Genomic DNA, 19,081 nt, shown 5'->3' on the forward strand with positions numbered 1-19,081 from the left:
AGTTCATGGCAACTGCACCTGTATTCCCCCTCTGTGGCCATCAAGGGCACCAACTCTTAAGCTTCCCACTCCCTAGCTGTCATCTCTCTTAGGCAGAGACATGTGTCTCTTCCTTCCTGACTGGGGTATTTCCAGGCTGCATAGTCTCCTGCCTACATTGCGACATCCCTAGCAATCCAGACTACCTAATCGGCCTGCGTCTGCACTTCACTTTCTCTCTAGGGACTATGAACAGCTGTAATTGCCCACTGTGTAAGTTACTACACAGCTCCTTCTAAGCAAGCACACTTATTCTTAGGTTTTCTCTGCAATGATTTTATCCTATTAAAACAGGAGAACATCATACAAGCATGCTAATAAGCCTACCAGAGATCACCCCCCACTCTAACAAAGGCTCTGGTAGGAGCCAGTCTTTCAAACCTCACAAAGGGGCTTTTCTGTGATCACAAGTTCATAACAGCCTAAGCTCAGAACTAGCACAAACCATGAATAGTTCAGATTTTCCTTTATATAGCTTCAGACTCTGGGAATAGATAGTCAGCAAACCATGGGCTTCTCTGTAGCTTTAATAGGTTGGATCTTTGCCTAACCAGAGGTGGGAATTTACATTCACCTCCTCTCAGGTATTCCCCGGGAAACCCACTTAACTCTGTTTGTATGAAAAGTTCTTCCTTGCTGGGCACATTGTTCAGTCTAGTCTTCTGAAGCTCCCAGCACTTCCCAAAGTTTGCATTGGTCATGTCTCTCCCCTAAAAAGTAAAATACAATAATACATAAACTTTGCATTTGCAATACAGTAGACTCTAAAGACACTTAAACTTAATCATGTTTTTAAAGGATATTGAAAAATGAGATTCAGCTTAATGTCCCTAGGGAAGAATAATCCAAAACTCAGATACTCTATTGGTGGAAATACATGGAAAGGAATAACACCAAAATGTACTTTGGGGTTGAAACTGATCAGTAAATTAGATATAAGCTTACAAATATAATATAGCAACAACAAAAGGCCAATGACATTTTGGAATCTATAGAAATATACTGTAGATTGGGTTTTTCAAAAAAGCTCAGCTCCTATTTAGGCATCTAAATGAATTAACCAGCTTTTCAGAGGCGCTCACAATAGCTTCTGGGTGATGAGCACTATTCATAATATACTTAGGAACCAAGGTCTTTTTAAAACCTGTCCCTTTGTCACACAGCAGGAAGGCCAGAGTAGTTCTGTGTGATCCTAGTGAGCCCACACCTACAATATTTTGTTCACTGGTGGGATCTTCAATACCAGAAGAATGTAGATACACTGGAAGGAAACTGGAGAACAGCAGTGAAAATAATTAGGAGCCTAGTGGTACTGACTTTTAGGAAAAATTAAGAGCTAATATCTATAGTTTGGCCAAGCAATAATACAGGGGATTATAACTACAAAGTCTGAAAGGTGTAGAGCGATATTTTAAGGTGTGGTATAAGAAATATTAATAGGATGAAGGTAAGAAAAGGAAAACCTAGGGTGAGTATCTGAAAATACTTCCTAATGTGAAAAGAAAGTAGGCTGTAGAGAAGTGTCCCAATTTATGGGCTGAAAACCCATTACTGGAGACATTAAAATGGAAACTGAAAAACCCCCGCAGAACATTCTGTAAGGCACAATCCTGCATAGGTAGGGAGGTGGACTAGCTTGACCTCGCAGGGCTTCCAATCTCTAGTCTCATTTGATATCCAGCTGCTAAAACGTGTTTGTTATTGCGTAAATCCCACTCATTATTTAAATCCGCTGCCTAATTTGAGTAAATAGCTTCTTTAGTGCCTAAACCAGCCCTCTTCAGAGGCAACTTGGTACCAGCAGCCCAATCTCTTTCCTCCTACAGCAGGCAACTGGTTGCCAGCTGTGGGCACACTTCTTTTTTTCTGCTTGTAATAGCAGGGACATGGACTAGATAACCAAGTAAGGCTTGGCCTCTTTTTTTTTTTTATCTGTGATTGTGGCAAAAATCATTTGGTAAAAGTTGTTTAACTAATTTTTTTTCCATAATGCTCCTGTCACTCAAAGGCAGCATTGAAAGCCCATGTGGACCTGATTTTAGGTCCATTCAATGTACTAAAGTCACTGAAAAGTTAAATGTACATCTTCTGAAGTCTACAGCCGGTAATATTTTAATTCTTTTTAACTAGGGAACCCTCCTCTGTGATTGCTGCACTGCTGTGTGTTGTGCTCCATGTTCTCTTTGTCAGCTGAAGAGAGATATTAACATAAGGAAAGAGATGGGGATATTCTAGCAAGGTTTGTCACTTACTTAATATGTATTTGTAAGCGTGTTTGATAAATCAAGAGACTTCTATAATGCAATGTCTTGTTTAAAGTTAGTTGTAGAACAAATGGTTCATGTGATTAAAAAAAAGTTGGTATACAATTAAAATGATATCCAATTAGTGGACAGGTCTGATTAGGATAGAGAGGGAATATTCTGCTGTGCTCAGCCTGTGTATATTTAACTGAAGTTTTCCTGGGCCCAAGCTGGCCATCCGTCTGTAATATGGCTTTTGGAAATCAGCAGGTACTTGATATGTGATAGACACACCACGGCAACAAGGATTGAGTGTTACCTTAGTGACTCAAGCCAATTTGAAAAGAAAAGTGTATTGTTTCTATGAACAAAATGCCTGGCAGGGGAATGCAAGGCCACTTGGGGACAGCCTTGTTGGTTAACCAAAGGTGCAGAGTATTCCACACTAGGTGGCATCTGCATTGGGACTCCACAAAGGAATACGGCATGTCAGACACACGAAGGAATGGGGCCAATGGGTGTGTTCCACCGAGAACCTATGTAGCTCAACTGTTGAGTGTGTTGCAGAAGGAAGCAACTGCCACGTTTCTACTGTGCTTCATTCCAAGAAGCAGACACACCCGCTCGAGCAGTGCCCACACCCGCTCGAGCAGCAGCCGTTCCCTCAGCTCTGCCCTTGCATAGCAATGTGTGGAGTGAGCAGCCATTCTCTCAGCTCCACTCCGTTGCAGTGTTGTCCGCAAGTAAAAGCGGTTTGTTTAGGAGGACTTCACTCGTTCAGGATTAGCACCTAGTAATTTTACCATCTAACCAAACTTCAGCTCTGTGTAAAACAAGAATCACAGTCATGTCAATAATGTGAGCGTTCTATTCACCTCCTAGTCAAGGTGTAGCTCACAAGTGGGATTTTCAAATCTCTCAGCACTGAGCTAACTGCTCCTCCTGATGTCGATGGGAAAATTCATTAACTTCAGTGAAAAGTTCAGCAAATGCCGAGAGCTTTTAAAAACCTCACCCAAAATGTAGACAAAGATTTGTTCACCTTGCATTGAAAAAACAAAACGGCACCACAGAGGGTCTGATTTTCAGGCACACTGAAGATCTTCGTGTAAACCGAGGAAAAGGCTAAGCTCTTGTATTCATTCATTTTTTCAATAATATCCATTGAGTCACATCCTGTTCTTGCATCCTTGCTTTGAGGCATATGTATACAGTAAGCATTCAAGCAATGTAAAACTTAATACACTACCCTGTAATTTACTTAACAACACCAATAATATTATGAATCTCAGCCTTGTGTATAATTGTCTTTTCTCATCTATTTCAGGTATTCCTGTATTCATTTGTGTGTCCTAGAGTTCCATATGCAAAAGTCTTCCCATCTCCTGCTGTATTTACTGTTCACCAAAGCGCTGTTGTAGGCATTTTAATGTAATTGCTACCAAGCACTATTTGTAGGAAAACATCAATAAAGGAAACAACCTCAAAATTTGTCTTTGCTTCACTTATTGTGAACAGATGTGTGTTAATTTTATCATTACTACAGCTTCTTGAGTTTTACCATACAAAACTGTCTTGGAAAGAGTAATCTGTTCCCAATATCTTGCTAATACGAGCCTACTCTAGGTCTATTGAATACTCTCCCCACAATATTTCTGCTCCCATCCTACAAGAACATAAGGCACAATAAGCTCTGATAGTTAACTTATTTTCCTGCTACCTGACTTGTAAGAGAAGGATGTTTCTTTTCCTGGATGTTCTAGATATTTAAATTGCAAATCCAACATTGGAAACTTGGAAGGTTACAATTATATTACAGTTTTCATACATTGAAACTCAAACTGTCAGAGCAAAGTATTACAAGTGACTGTTTAAAAAAAAAAGGCAACACAGGCTATGTTGATCTAATTGGCTCATTCCTTACTTTATTGGAATAACCACAATTAACAGAAACATGATACTTACGTTTGCAAATGGAAAGGGACCAGATCACAAAGCAGTTTAGTAAACAGTAAGTGCTATTACAAAATAAGAATTTTTGCTGCAGAGATTTTACTTCTCCCTGTTACTGTTAAACCTCAGCTTTCAAAGCAGCAAAGCATCTTTCTGAGGCAGCAATACCAGAGTGGGTACACTGAATCAACTTCATGAGTTTTAAATAAAATACTGTATACTCCCTATGACTTGTATCAATCAGGCTGTGTCTACACTACCCGCCTGAATCGGCGGGTAGAAATGACCTCTCGAGGATTGAGACAATCGACCTCCCGACAGAACGCGACAATCGATCCCCGAATCGACGCTCTTACTCCACCAGCGGAGGTGGGAGTAAGCGCCGTCGATGGGAAGCCGCAGAGGTCGATTTTGCCACCGTCCCTACAGAAGGGTAAGTCAGCTGCAATAGGTCGAATTCAGCTACGCTATTCGCGTAGCTGAATTTGCGTATCTTAAATCGACACCCCCTCCCCCCCCCGTAGTGTAGATGTAGCCTCAGGGTTTTAGAAGAAAATGAGTAGAAGCAAAGGGTGAATTTTTTCAGGTAGTTTTTTCATAGTCCTAGTTGATTTCATCTGTATAGCCTGGAATGAGATGCATTACAATCAGAAAATTTTAAGTATAGGTTTACTAAGGCATCAGCGTCTATAGCCTGTGCTGTCTGTTCTGCTTGTAAACTCGGGAACACAGTAATTGAATCTGTTTGTCCCATGTTGGTAAAGCTTCAGGAGCTAAGAGAAAAATGAATTTGCAAAAGCAGACTTAGTCCTTGCCATTCTACTTTATTTCAGCTATAAGCAGTTCTACTGGTATTTCACGTGTGACAAAAAAGTGTCTATTTACTAAATGTATAGTATAATTATTTCTAAATTTAGAAAGATTAAATGGATTGCCTGTACATTACATGATTATGTATTGCAGCACAAAATGGGGGTGGGAAATTTCCTACTGAACATGTATTTACAAGACTAATAGGATGATATTTTTTTTGCACTCTGGTATAACTATTTTGTTTAGTGTCAATCACACAAGTTCTCTTAAAATTTAAAAAGCTGCTAAACACAGTTTCGTAAGTCACAAGTAGACCTGCTAAATTGCTACCTACAGTACAGAGTCTGCCAACTGCTGGTTATAGCAAGACCAAGCACTGTCACTTTTGGTGTAAGTTTTATTTGGTTCATGTAGCACAGTGGTTTTCAACCAGGTGTCCGGGGCCCCCAGGAGCTAGTTTCAGGGGGTCTTATCAAGCAGGGCCAGCATTAGACTCGCTGGGGCCCATGGCAGAAAGCCAAAGGCCCACCACATGGGGCTGAAGCCTTGCCCTGAGCCCCGCCCTCCGGGGCTGAAACCAAAGCCTGAGCAATGTAGTTTCGCGGGGGCATCTGTGTCATGGAGCCCCATGCAATTGCCATGCTTGGTACCCCTTTAATGCTGCTCTATCTTTTGTATGTAGAAAACCAGCTGTTGTGGCACAGGTGAGCAATGGAGTTTTTGTAGCATGTTGGGAGGGCGGGGGGCCTCGGAAAGAAAAAGGTTGAGAACTTCTGATGTAGTAGATCCTCATTTTAAAATATAACTTGCTCGTGCTGTGCAGAACAGCACAACCAATTAATTTTGACTTGCACAACCAGAAAAGGAGGGACAACCTTACGTCAGAATGAACTATTCCAACAATTGGATCAATAAATCCATTCCAGCGACCCTCTGTTATCATCTGAGAAGCTATCTTTTCTCCTTCAAAGCAGGAATTAGAGAGACAGACCTGAGAAAGTATATTCATTTTGTTTCCAACATATTTATGAAGCTGCTAAAAGATCCCTAACCTTTAGACATCTTCCCCCCTCCAATTTGTTTTTAAGACTCTGCATTATTGCCACCCAGACTCTGGGCCAAAGAGATTTCACATAACCACAACTTCAGAAGTCTCTTTTGGAGTACGGAACCTTGAACAAGAACCTCTAGCTTCTGAAAACTGTGTTATAGTATGAAACAATTAGTATTAAATAACTGCCCTACAGTGCCATTTAAATACACTGTATCAACACTGTTGCTCAAGCAATGTAATTTGAAAAGCTGAACTGCTTAAAGTTATAGCCCAAAATATTTGTTAATATCACTGTTTGCCAAGTTTTTGGAACTTGTTTCTGGCATTCAAAAATTATCATTCAGGAAACACATAATATGGTAGCTGCAGGGATCTCTGATAATGCTCCAAAAGCTTCATGGTAATATTATTGTATAGTTTGTTTGCAGATAATAAGTTGTGTTCAATAACAGCTCTGGTCAAGAGATTGGAACCTTAGCAATAACCATGAACAGTCATTTTATTCTAAGACATTTCAATGGACTTTTTCTTGCACAATAAGAAAAATACTTCGCTAAAAGTTTATATGCACAGCACATCTAGCTATATTTGGTATCCTTACAGCACTATTACTCCTTGTGGAGTGAACAAGCAATAAGAAACTGACTTAATATAGATAACTGTTCAGAGTAAGACACTTAGAAGAATGTCTTTAGTCTCTATAGCTCAGTTCTAGGTTATCCAAGCGGAGATGGTCTTGTGGTTAAGGTATTGGACTAGGACTCTGGAGATCCGAGTTCATTTGCTGACTCTGCTACAGATATCATGTATGACTTTTTAGAAAAGAAAGTTAATCTGTGCCTCAGTTCTCCCTATCTGAGAAATGGGGATACTGTTACTCTCCTTTCTGCCACCTTTTGTCTCATTATTTTAGTTCTTTAGGGGAGCGACTGCCTCTTACTATATTTGTGCAGCATCTAGCACATGAAGCTCTGATTTTAGAGCCTCTGCGCACTATTGTAATACAAATAGTAGATAGCTATCTGCCAGAGAGGGAGAAACACTGCAGCAGTTACACAGGCCTACTAATTAACAAGGATTTTTTTTTTTTAGTTTTGGACCAGACAGCATAGATTATAGCCAACAAGAGTTTGTGGTTCAAAAGCTGGATACAGCTTATTTGGTAAGAGGAACCTATTACAACTTTTTTCATTTTGATCTTCTTGTTCATGCATTTCTTCCTTGCTGTATGCCAAGTGTCCAGAAAGGTAAGGCATGCCCGGCCTATGAAACATTTCATATTCTTCATGGTCTCTGAATTTAACTGCTCTAAACTACAAAACACAATAATTTGACTGGAAGGCTCTACTCTTGTCATTTTTATTTACATAATATCCTTTAGTAAATTCTAGCCTGAACTATGTTACCAAAAGCTGCACTGCACTGATCAGAGAATGGATTTGAGAGGTAGGAAGCTGATGGTTTTTAATTTTTAGATCCATGTTATCTGGCAGCAGCTAGGAAAACAAACACTGAGATCTATCAAACTCACAAAACAAGAGATTTGTATAAATCTGTGTAAAATAGATCACACTGTATTAAAAAAACTGATGGGTACCATATTACAAATATACATAAGAATGGCCATGTTGGGCAGACCAATGGTCCATCTAGCCCAGTATCCTGTCTTCCGACAGTGGCCACTGCTAGATGCTTCAGAGGGAATAAACAGAACAGGGTAGTTATCGAATGATCCATCCCCTGTTATCCAGTTCCAGCTTCTGGCAGTCAGAGAGGTATAGGGACACCCAGAGCCCCGTGTTGTGTCCCTGACTATCTTGGCCAATAGCTATCGATAGATCTATCCTCTCTTAACTTATGTGGTCCTTTTTTTTTTTTTTTTTAAACCCAGTTATACTTTTTGGCTATCACAGTGTCCCCGGCCACAAGTTGCAAAGGTTAACTGTGCATTGTGTGAAGAAATACTTCCTCTTGTTTGTTTTAAACCTGCTGCCTATTAATTTCATTTGGTGACCCCTAGTTCTTGTGTTAAGTGAAGGGATTAATAACACTTCTCTATTCACTTTCTCCACCCCACTCATGATTTTATAAAAAGCAACAGAGGGTCCGGTGGCACCTTTAAGACTAACAGAAACCCTCTGTTGCTTTTTACAGATTCAGACTAACACGGCTACCCCTCTGATACATGATTTTATAGACTTCTTTCATATCCCCCCTCAGTCATCTCTTTTCTAAGCTGAACAGTCCCAGTCATTTTAACCTCTCTTCATATAGAAGCTGTTCCATACCCTTACTCATTTTTGTTGCCCTTCTCTGTACTTTTCCCAATTTTAATATATCTTTTTTTTTTTTTTGTGATGGGATGACCAGAACTGCACACAGTATTCAACGTGTGGGGGTACCATGGATTTATAGAGTGACATTATGATATTTTCTGTTTTATTCTCTACCCCTTTCCTAATGGGTCCTAACATTATCTTTTTTGACAGCCGCTGCACATTGAGCAGATGTTTTGAGAGAACTATCCATGATGACTCCAAGATCTCTTTCTTGAGTGGTAACAGCTAATTTTGTCCCCATCATTTTGTACGTAAAATTGGGATTACCTTTTCCAAAGTGCTTTACTTTGCATTTATCAACATTGAATTTCATCTGCCATTTTTGTTGCCCAGTCACCCAGTTTTGTGAGATCCTTTGTAATGCTTCGCAGTCGGCTTTGGACTTAACTATCTTGAGTAATTTTGTGTCTGCGAACTTTGCCACCTGTTTTTACCCCTTTTTCCAGATCATTTATGAATCTATTGAACAGCACTTGTCCCAGTACATATCCTTGGGGGGACCTCGCTGTTCACCTCTCTCCATTGTGAAAATTGGCCATTTATTCCTTTGTTTGCTGTCTTTTAACCTTCCCTTTTATCACGACTGCTGACTTTGCTTAAGAGCCTTTGGTGAGGGACCTTGTTAAAGGATTTCTGAAAGTCCAAGCATACTATGTACACTGGATCATCCTTGTCCATACGTTTGTTGATCGCCTCAAAGAATTCTAAGAAATTGATGAGGCATGATTTCCTTTTACAAAAGCCATGTTGACTCTTCCCCTCTTAAATTGTGTTAATCTATGGCTGATAAGTCTGTTCTTTGCCTCAGTTTCAATCAATTTGCCTGGCATGGAAGTTAAGCTTACGATCCTGTAATTGCCAGGATCGCCTATGGAGCCTTTTTTAAAAACTCAGTGTTAAGTTAGCTATTCTCCAGTCATTTGGTACAGAGGCTGGTTCAAGCGATAGGTTATATACCACAGTTAGTAGTTCTGCAATTTCATATTTGAGTTCCTTCAGAACTCTTGGGTGAATACCATCTGGTTTGGGTGACGTGTTGCTGGTTTTTTATCAATTTGTTCCAAAATCTGCGCTAATGACATTTCAATCTGGGATAGTTCCCCAGACTTGTCATGTGTGAGAATCTCCCTCACATCTTCTGCAATGAAGACCAATGCAAAGAATTCATTTAGCTTCTCTGCAATGGCCTTGTCTTCCTTGAATGCTCCTTCAATACCTCGATCATCCCATGGCCCCACTGATTGTTCAGCAGGCTTGATGCTTTAAAAAAATAGCTGTTAGTTTTTGTGTCTTTCGCTAGTTGCGCTTCAAATTCTTTTTTGGCATGTCTAATTGTACTTTACCCTTGACTTGCCAGAGTTCATGCTCCTATGTAGTTTCTTCAGTAGGATTTGACTTCCAATTTTTAAAGGATGCCTTTTTGCCTCTTTTACTCTGTTATTTGGCCATGATGGCATTTTTTGGTCATTGTTTTGTTTTGTTGGATTTTTATTTATTTATTTATTTAGGGTATACATTTAATTTGAGCCTCTGTTATGGTGTTTTTTAAACGTTTCCATGCAGCTTGCAGGCATTTCACTCTTGTGACTGTTCCTTTTAATTTCCATTTAATTACCTTCCTCATTTTTCTGTAGTTCCCCTTTTTGAAGCTAAATGCTGCTGTGGTGGGCTTCTTTGGTATTTTTTCCCCTACAAGGATGTTTAAATTTAACTATATTTTGGTCACTATTACTGAGCGGTTCAGCTATATTCACCTCTTGGACCAGATCCTGTGCACCACTTAGGACTAAATCAAGAATCACTTCTCTCCTTGTGGGTTTCAGGACTAGCTGCTTCAAGAAGCAATCATTAATGGTGTCTAGAAATTTTCTCTTTTTATCCCACCCTGAGGTGACATGTACCCAGTCAATACGGGGATAGTTGAAATTCACCCCTTATTAATGAGTTTCCTATTTTTGTAGTCTCTCTAATCTCCTTGAGCATTTCACAGCCACTGTCACCATCCTGATCAGGTCATCAGTAGTGTATTTGTACTGCTATACTCTTATGAATCAAGCATGGCATTTCTATCCATAGGGATTCCATTGTACAGTTTGATTCATTTAAGATTTTTACTGTATTTGACGCCATGCTTTCTTTCACATGTAGTGCCACTCCCCCACCAGCACAACCGACTCTGTCATTCCTATATATTTTATACCATAGTATTACCATGTTCCATTTCTCTCCCCTACCCTATTACCAATTGCACATTGCAAAGATTTCAAAGCTTGACCATTATCCCCATGCCACTATAACACATTGTACAAGATGCAGGAGGAACACTGAGGAATGACATTGCAACTGTGTGGCCTAGTGGCTAGGATCATTCCTAGCTCTGCCACTGGCCTGCTGGGTGACATTGGGTAAGTCATTTCACCTCTTTGTGTGCCTCAGTTTTCCATCTGTAAAATGGGGATAATGATATAAAGTTATTTGAGATCGACTGATGAGACACACTGTATAAAAGGTAGGTCTTTTGTTTATTACCTAGCCACATTAGTGTATCAGCTGTAAACCTAAGTGAGAACTACAACTGTCTAAATTACCACTTACTCCTATCGACAGACATTTCTCTCCCTGTTTAAAAAACTAGGAAATTAAATGGCAAAAAACTTAGTTAACACAGAGTGAAGGATGCCCGGTAATAGCTTGTTCCCTTCTGGAACGCTGAGTTCAGAAAAACTCTAACTTCTGAAAACGGGGTGTTATTTGGAGGGGAGGTCCTCACACAGGCTCTGAAAGGGTTAATGAGGGCCTGAGAGGCTAAGTATGTTCCCTGGAGACACCCCTGTGGGGGGAGGAGGTGAGAGTACCTGGCTTAATTAGAGATGAAGCCCGGCTTGGGAGGAGCTGGGGCGTGTTATAAAGGGAGAAAGTTGAGCGCAAGGGGCTGGGAGTTTGGCTGAGAAATTTTGGAGAGGGACCTGGCTGCAGTCTGAGACTGAGGCAGCTGGAGAAGCCAGGATGACACCTACTGGGTGGACGATGAGAGTGGTGATGAGGAAGATAATGACTGACACTTAGGGGTTCTACAACAGAAGATGCAAGTAATGCCAGTCATAGTGCTTAACACTTGGTATTATCTCTCTTCTGCACTGCTAGTGCTAAACACTTGGTATTATCTCTCCATCTGCAGTGGTATTTCAGTGTTAGTGCTAAACACTTGGTACTGTCTCTCTATCTGCGGTGGTATTTCAGTGTTTGTTGGATTGTTTATCTGCTGAGTAAATTTATTAATAGAAGAACTGTGATAAATTGCAATTTATCTCCTGTGCTCCCCAGGTCTGTCATTCTGATAACACTGGTAGTAATCTTCCTGAGGCTATAGCTGTTTAAGAGTCCGAACCTTTATCGACCATTGTGGTCTAAATAAATACCAATTCATCGATTAGGCTACAATGTAGAGAACATTGATAAGAGCAATTTTAGGATGCAGATGCCAAGCTTTTGGTTCAGATTGGAAAAACAACTCTTAGAAACTTGGAACTCCTCCAGGCCCAAGCTCTGCGAGTGGCATGTGGTGCAATTACACCAATGTGTGTGTTGCAATAGCCACCAGAGGCGCACCTATAAATCTAATGATGAAATGGTTACAACTAACCTTTTGGGCAGAAGTACACAACGGATTGATAGGGATTGCTGGGAGCTTAGTAGACCAAGTGGTATGGATTGCCACGGACTTCCTCTGACTATCAGGGTAAATAAATAGGTGTATGAAAAAGGAGATATATTAAAAAAAAGAAAAATGGAGCGAACTCCATGGGAAATCAAATTACAGCTAGACAGGTATTCCCCCATTTTTGGAATTGTATGAAATAAATTAGGGAAGAAAAAGCGACATATTATGACCAATAAAATTTCTGAATTTATTTATGAAAAATGGGGCCAGCTTTGCCAAGTCTATACAGATGGATCAAAAGATGACAGCATGGGAGAGTGGGAACAGCCTTCTGTGTTCCTAGTCTTGGAATCCAGAAATCTAAAAGGCTATAAAATGATGTTCTGAGGGCTGAACTCATGGGGATAATGTTGGCACTAACCTGGATAAGAGATGTGGGACTGGAGGCTGCTGCAATTTAATCTGATTCCTTGTCAGGTGTTATGATGATCAGAACAGGGACTTTGGAAAAGAGAATTGTGCCTTAAATGGTGGTTAAACTTGATAAAAAGACAGGACATACAGACAGGTTGTGTAATGTGTGCAAAACCAAAGCAACTGCTGTTCGTGTTCTATGGCATTGTGGGCAATATTCTACGGAAAGATAGTTTCTTTTGAAAAAGTGAATCGGCTTGGAATCGAAGATTTCCCCTTAAATGGACTGGTGGGGAGTCAGGGAAATGGAATGTGCAAAAAAAAAAAAAAGCCTGTCTGAGTTTCCTTAAGGGGCGCGGAGGGGCGGGGGGGGGGGGGGGGGGAGAGGAGAGAGAGTGAGCTTGGCTATCTAAAAACAAATGAAGGAAGAAGGTGGCAGTTGTAGCTTTGTATGATGCTGCTGCTGTGCCCCCGCCAAAAAAGGGTGGGGGACAAAGGAAGAGGTTGCAGGTAGAGAGGGAGGAACTCTGCAGACTTTCTGAGACTACAGAGATTGGAAGGAGAAAGCCCAGGGAGAGAGTGGGAGCTGGGAACCTCTCCTGAGTGGGGAAGTCTGGCAAGAGGCCAGGAGAGAGACAAAGCAGCCACTGGGCATGGAACAGCTTCCAGAAGTAAGCCCTGATCAAAGGGCAGGATTTGAACTGCCAGGGAGAAAGCCCTGGGAGGTGCTCAGTGTAGGGACACAGCAGGGGAGGGATAAGAGGTCAAGCACAAAGAAGGTGGAAATTCGGAAGTTTGGATACTTTTAGTTTGGGATTTTTCTTAGAGGATTCAGGGGATGAAGAGAGTGGAAAGCCCAGAGAGAAGCCAGTGAGGACCATGGGGTCCGGAGGTGAGGCTGAAGACCCTTTAGTGAGGACATTAGGCTGTTTTCTACTGGACTTTGTTGCCCCAGAAGGATGGACTTCAATCGTGACCTGGCTGGAGAGCTGGGCCCTGGGAAGAGGCAGACCACTGGAAAACCAGAGCAGATGTCAGCAAGAGGGCACCAGATGGGGAGAGAGCCACTACACCCTGCCTGCAGGGCCAGCTCTGGCTTTTTTGCCGCCCCAGGCAGGGCCGGCTCCAGGCACCAGCCCACCAAGCTTGTGCTTGGGGCGGCACCTGGAGGGGGGCGGCGCAGTGTGGCGCTCCGGCTCCGGCCACCAGGGAGAGCAGGGCCACGGCTGGGCCCTCCGCCCTCCTCCCAGGGCTCCGGCTGCCCTCCCCCACCCCGTGCCCTCCCCTGCCGCGCTGGGGGGGGGGGCGCGACCGGAGGCTTTTTTGCCTGGGGCCAGGGCTGGCTCTGGCTTTTTTGCCGCCCCAGGCAAAAATGCCTCCAGCCGCCCCCACTCCCCCAGCGCGGCAGGGGAGGGCGCGGGGGGGGAGGGCGGCCGGAGCCCCGGGGGAGGGCGGTGAGCCCTGGCCGGGGCTCCGCTCTCCCCAGCGGCCAGAGTGCCGGGGGAAGGGCGGAGTGCCCGGCTGGGGCTCCGCTCTCCCCGGCGGCCAGAGCGCTGGGGGGAGAGCAGCGAGCCTGGCCGTGGCCCCGCTCTCCCCGGCGGCCGGAGCCGGAGTACCGCACTGCGCCGCCCCCTCCAGGCGCCGCCCTAAGCACAAGCTTGGTGGGCTGGTGCCTGGAGCCGGCCCTGGTGGTGAGACTCTTTTATCTTTGCTCTGCCCTTTTTAATTTCCCCTCTTTTACTTTCTGTGCTTTTTAAAAAACTTCCTTGGAGATCCCTGAAAGATATTTATACACCAGCACCTTCCTTGCAAAATGTAACTAATTTAAGGTTATATTTTCTCTCTTTATCACTAATACTTAGCAGCCTTTGTGCAGTTGTTTAATAGCCTTTATTTAGAAATGTACTACCTGCATAAAACCTAATTTTCTCTAAAAATGAGGAAATGTATGATTACTATAGAAATTTAATAACACTTCTCCTTTATTCCTCTGTCATTAATACTTTGTACATTTGTTTCAGACTTAGAAGTGTATTAACTGCATATCAAGCATATTTCCTTCTTAAAATGAGAGAAATGTACGATGATACATAGATAACTTGTCTTTATTCCTCCATTGTTAATGCATTTTATGATTATTTAATGCATTTTTTTAGAAATGGACTAAAAGGATTCAGGCGTTGTAACATTGAGCCTTGCAATGACTTACCTTTAGGCACGTAGGTACCCAGTGGAATCCACTGCCCTGCATTAGATGCCTGGACTCCCTATACAATGCATAGGGAGAGTTAGGCATCTAAGAATGGGATCCACGAAAGCTGGAATGCTGAGTGGGGAGCTGCCTAATCTAGGTAATGGGAAATACTGAGAAGAGGGGAGTGGCCTAGGCTCTTAGATCCCTTTGAGGAGTGGGGCATAAGACCAGGCTGGACAGAGACAGTTCCATTTGTTCTGGATTCACAGCCATGAACCATCTCTTGGAAGTAGGTACCTAACCCATGTCTGATAAGAAATGGAGTTGGTGGTGCCCCCGCTCAGGAACTTTTAGCCATTGGTTAAAGCAGTGGTTCTCAACCCGGGGTACATGTACCCCTGGGGATACTCAGAGGTTTTGCAGGGAGTACTTAAATCATCTAGATCAGTGTTTCTCAACCTGGGGGTTGCACCCCCGGGAGGAGTGTCAAGGGACAGGTTTAGGGGGGTCGCAAGTGCAGGGCCAGCATTACGGGGTGGCAAGTGGGGCAGTTGCCCAGGGTTCCACGAGACAGAGGCTAAGTTACGTGCTTCAGACCTGCTGCCTGGGACTTGGGCTTCAGACAAGGCTCACAAGTGAAAGACAGGCTGAAGTATCGCACCAAAATGTAAGTACAATATTTATACACACATTAATTTATTTTATAATGACATGGTAAAAATGAGCAAGTCGGACATGTTTCAGTCATAGTGCACGGTGACACTTTTGCATCTGATTTTGTAAGCAAGTAATTTTTAAGTGAGGTGAAACGGGTACGCAAGACAAATCAGACTCCTGAAATGGAGGGGACGGTGGTCTGGAAAGGTTGAGAACCACTGGGTTAGAGAACTTAGCCTAGATATGGGACACCTCGGTTCAATTCCCCTCGCCTCCCTTCCTAATGTGGAAGAGGGACTTGAACCTTCCTCTTTCCAGGAGAGTACCCTAACCACTGGGCAGTGGGGTATTCTCAGGCAGGTTGCTCTCTCCTGTTGGAGTCATTCACTGTGCATAAATTATTAAATATTGTCCTTTATTCCTGAAATCGGCAAGAGTTAGGCACCTAGATACATTTGAGGATCTGGGACTAACTGCCTAAAAATATTTTCCCTTAAAAGTGAGAAAAGGCATGGAATGCATACACACACTTTATTTTTATCTTTAAGACTTTGTACAATCATTTAATGACTTTATTTTAAAATATCCTAACTCCACAAATCCTTCTTCAAATGAGGAAAATTCATTTTATATTTATTTATTTTATGTTTAATGCTTCCAGTGAAGGTTAATGCCATAAAATTTTAAAAATTAGTGTGCTGCCTTTTGTGAATTGCTTTTCTAGGCACCTAAGTCTCCCTCTGCACTCCATAGGATCTGGGTGCCTGTGTTGTGAATTCCCTATGGCAGCAGGATACCTGAACATTCAGCATTGCAACTATGAGTGTTGCAGCACCAAAGTCCCCCTCATGAATCTTGCCCATTGTTGTCTGAAAAGCTGTTTACTGCTGCCAAAATAATTCTTGACTTTGATCGGTCATCAATGAAATCAAAGGAAGTTTGCCTGAGGGAAGGATTGAGGGTTAGCTGCAGCAGGAAAATCCTGATTTGGGGGCTAATCTCGGGTCTCAGGGTGTTCTCTTGCAGAACAGCAGCAACAGAGAGATTTCCGTTTCTGCGATAACATCCATAGTGTGTTGTGTTGTGATGTTCTCAGATCACATAAACTAAGTAGGCTCAGAGTAGGTCAGAACTCACCTGGGAGAGGGCCAAGGAACCAGTAGGTGTTGCTGGAAGATATGCTGTTGCCATCCAGTTAGTGGCACCCTTTCCTTTGAATCAGGAATGAACTATGCCCCAGTGTGATGTGAGGGAGAAATGTGCTTTTGAATAAAAATTTACACCCACTCATAACCTGGACTAAAAATGGGCCAAATTCATCCCTGGTCCAACTCTATTGACAACAATTTGGCCTCATGTGTCCACCAAAACTATCCAGTTATCAAATGGACAGCATTGCTTCCAATGAAGTGAGAAACATGTTGCCATTTCACAAAGAAATGTGAGTAACATTCCTCCAATTGTGACACCACAATGACACAAGACACCCTGACTACAGCTAGTCCCTAACAGACTTGCAAAACCGTTCCTTTTCTTGTTTTCCTTTCAGAATGTAAACTTCTGAACTCAGCTGGTGAAACTAGACATGGCCTCTCCCTCTGTCATCGTTGTACAGCCGCAACTTACTGTGGCTAATGCACCAAGTAACGCCTGACAGACCGGGTTGATAGACTGCTGCAGTGACTGTGGAGTCTGTAAGTGGCTAGTCAAATATTGTATTTTTGTTTTGGCTTTGAGTGTCTTGATGTTTGGCTTACTATTATATCTTCAGTCTATTACTGGGTATGACTTTAAATGGGGGATGGAGGAATCCCGTTTGTCTATTTTATATTTATTTAAAGGAGTGGCTTGTAGTTGTATTTCCTATAGCCACTCTGAGAGCCAGTCACTAGATGGCTACATCACCCACTCATTCTCACACGAAGCAGCTACTTGTACTCCAGCCCCACTTCGAGAAAGTTCATCGGGATCTGCTGAGGGTCACAGCTCCAGAGAGGTGTGTTTTTACAGCTGATAACTAACATGGGTTAGCCATCTTGCTGTAAAATCCTAGTGGAGGCAAAGTGCTCATGTAGATTTCGTGGTGTATCTACACAAGTTCAACTCTATCTCCCCCACCTGTGTTTCACCTCGCCTAGTTACATCATGGTAAAAACTACACTGCCTCCCCTTCACTAGAATTTTACAGTGAGACAACTAAAGCGTGTGTGTGCTAATCTACTATAAAAACACACCTTTTTTGAAAGTGAAAAAATGGCCTTCATTCATTCTGAGGGGGAGGGAGAGAAGAGTTGCCAATTAAAGCCTCACATGACATTGCTATAATGGTCTTTTAAAGATCTTGCCCTCCTTTGCACTAGCTCTGGCCCATTGGCACATACCTAACTTTCTCCTTCCAATTTTCTAGGCATTTCTACATCTCTCCTAAAAGTGGTGGTGAAAGTTAACTGCGTGAATGAAGGGGAGAACATTGAGTGAGCCTCATTTGTTTGTCTTTATCCAGGCCTATGTGGAACATTCTGTTTCTGTTGTCTTGGACGTCAAGTAGCAAGTGACATGAATGAATGCTACTGTTGTGGCGACAGCGTTGCCATGAGGACTCTCCACCGGACAAGATACGGAATCCCTGTTAGTTACTATCTAATATTTTGTTTTGCTCAGGCTCAAAGAACAGCCCTTAAAGCAACATGTCATTGATCTAAGCAGATCAGTTGGCTACATTTTCATTAGCCAGCTTCCACCCAGTGTGATTCCTCCCAATCTGAACTTGGCTGCTAGGAGTCTCCCCTTATGATTTGAGGGCAATGTGATCTAGAAGTTAGCAGAGGATTGGGCATCTGGAGACTTAGGTTCTACTTGCAACTGCCACCGACTCACTGCGTAACCTTGCACAAGTCCCTTAGCTCTTCTTTCCTTTGTTTTCATTTTGATCTTTTTTAATGCATTTCTTTCTTATTGTATGGCAAGAATGTCCATAAAGGTAAGGTATGCCTGGCATCTGAAACCTTTCATATTCTTCATGGATTCTGAACATAAGCAATCTAATCTTGAGACTACACTAATTTGACTTGAAGGCTCTACTTTTATCTTTTAGTTTACAGAAGATCATTTAATAAATTCTAGCCTAAACTGTATGTGACTGTATGCTGCATGTGACTGTATGCTGCACTGCACCGATCAGATAATGGGTTTGGGAGGTAGGGAGCTGATGTTTTTAGTTTTTAGATCCATGTTATGTAGCAGCAGCTAGGAAAATAAAGACTGAGATCTAGCAAGATCATAAAACAAGAGATTTGTAAAAATTTGTATGCAGTACAGTATATCAGATATATCTAATATAGCTTTTTATATATTATGTGTATGTATATTTTATATATATGTAATATATCTTTTCTGAGATGGAGTGATCTGAACTGCACCCAGTATTCAAGGTGTGGGTGTACTGTAAATATATTAGTGACATTATGATATTTTCTGTGTTAGTATCTATCCCTTACCAAATGGTTCCTAACATTCTGTTGGCTTTTTTGACTGCCACTGCACGTTGAGCAGATGTTTTCAGAGAACTATCCACGATTACTCCAAGATCTTTCTTGAGTGGTAATAGCTAACCCCATCTTTTTGTATGTGTAATTGGAATTACGTTTTCCAAAGTGCATTACTTTGCATTTATCAACATTTTTAATTTCATCTGCCATTTTGTTGCCCAGTCAC

This window comes from Chrysemys picta, chromosome 5, assembly GCF_011386835.1.
Source record: "Chrysemys picta bellii isolate R12L10 chromosome 5, ASM1138683v2, whole genome shotgun sequence".
NCBI lineage: Eukaryota > Metazoa > Chordata > Testudines > Emydidae > Chrysemys > Chrysemys picta.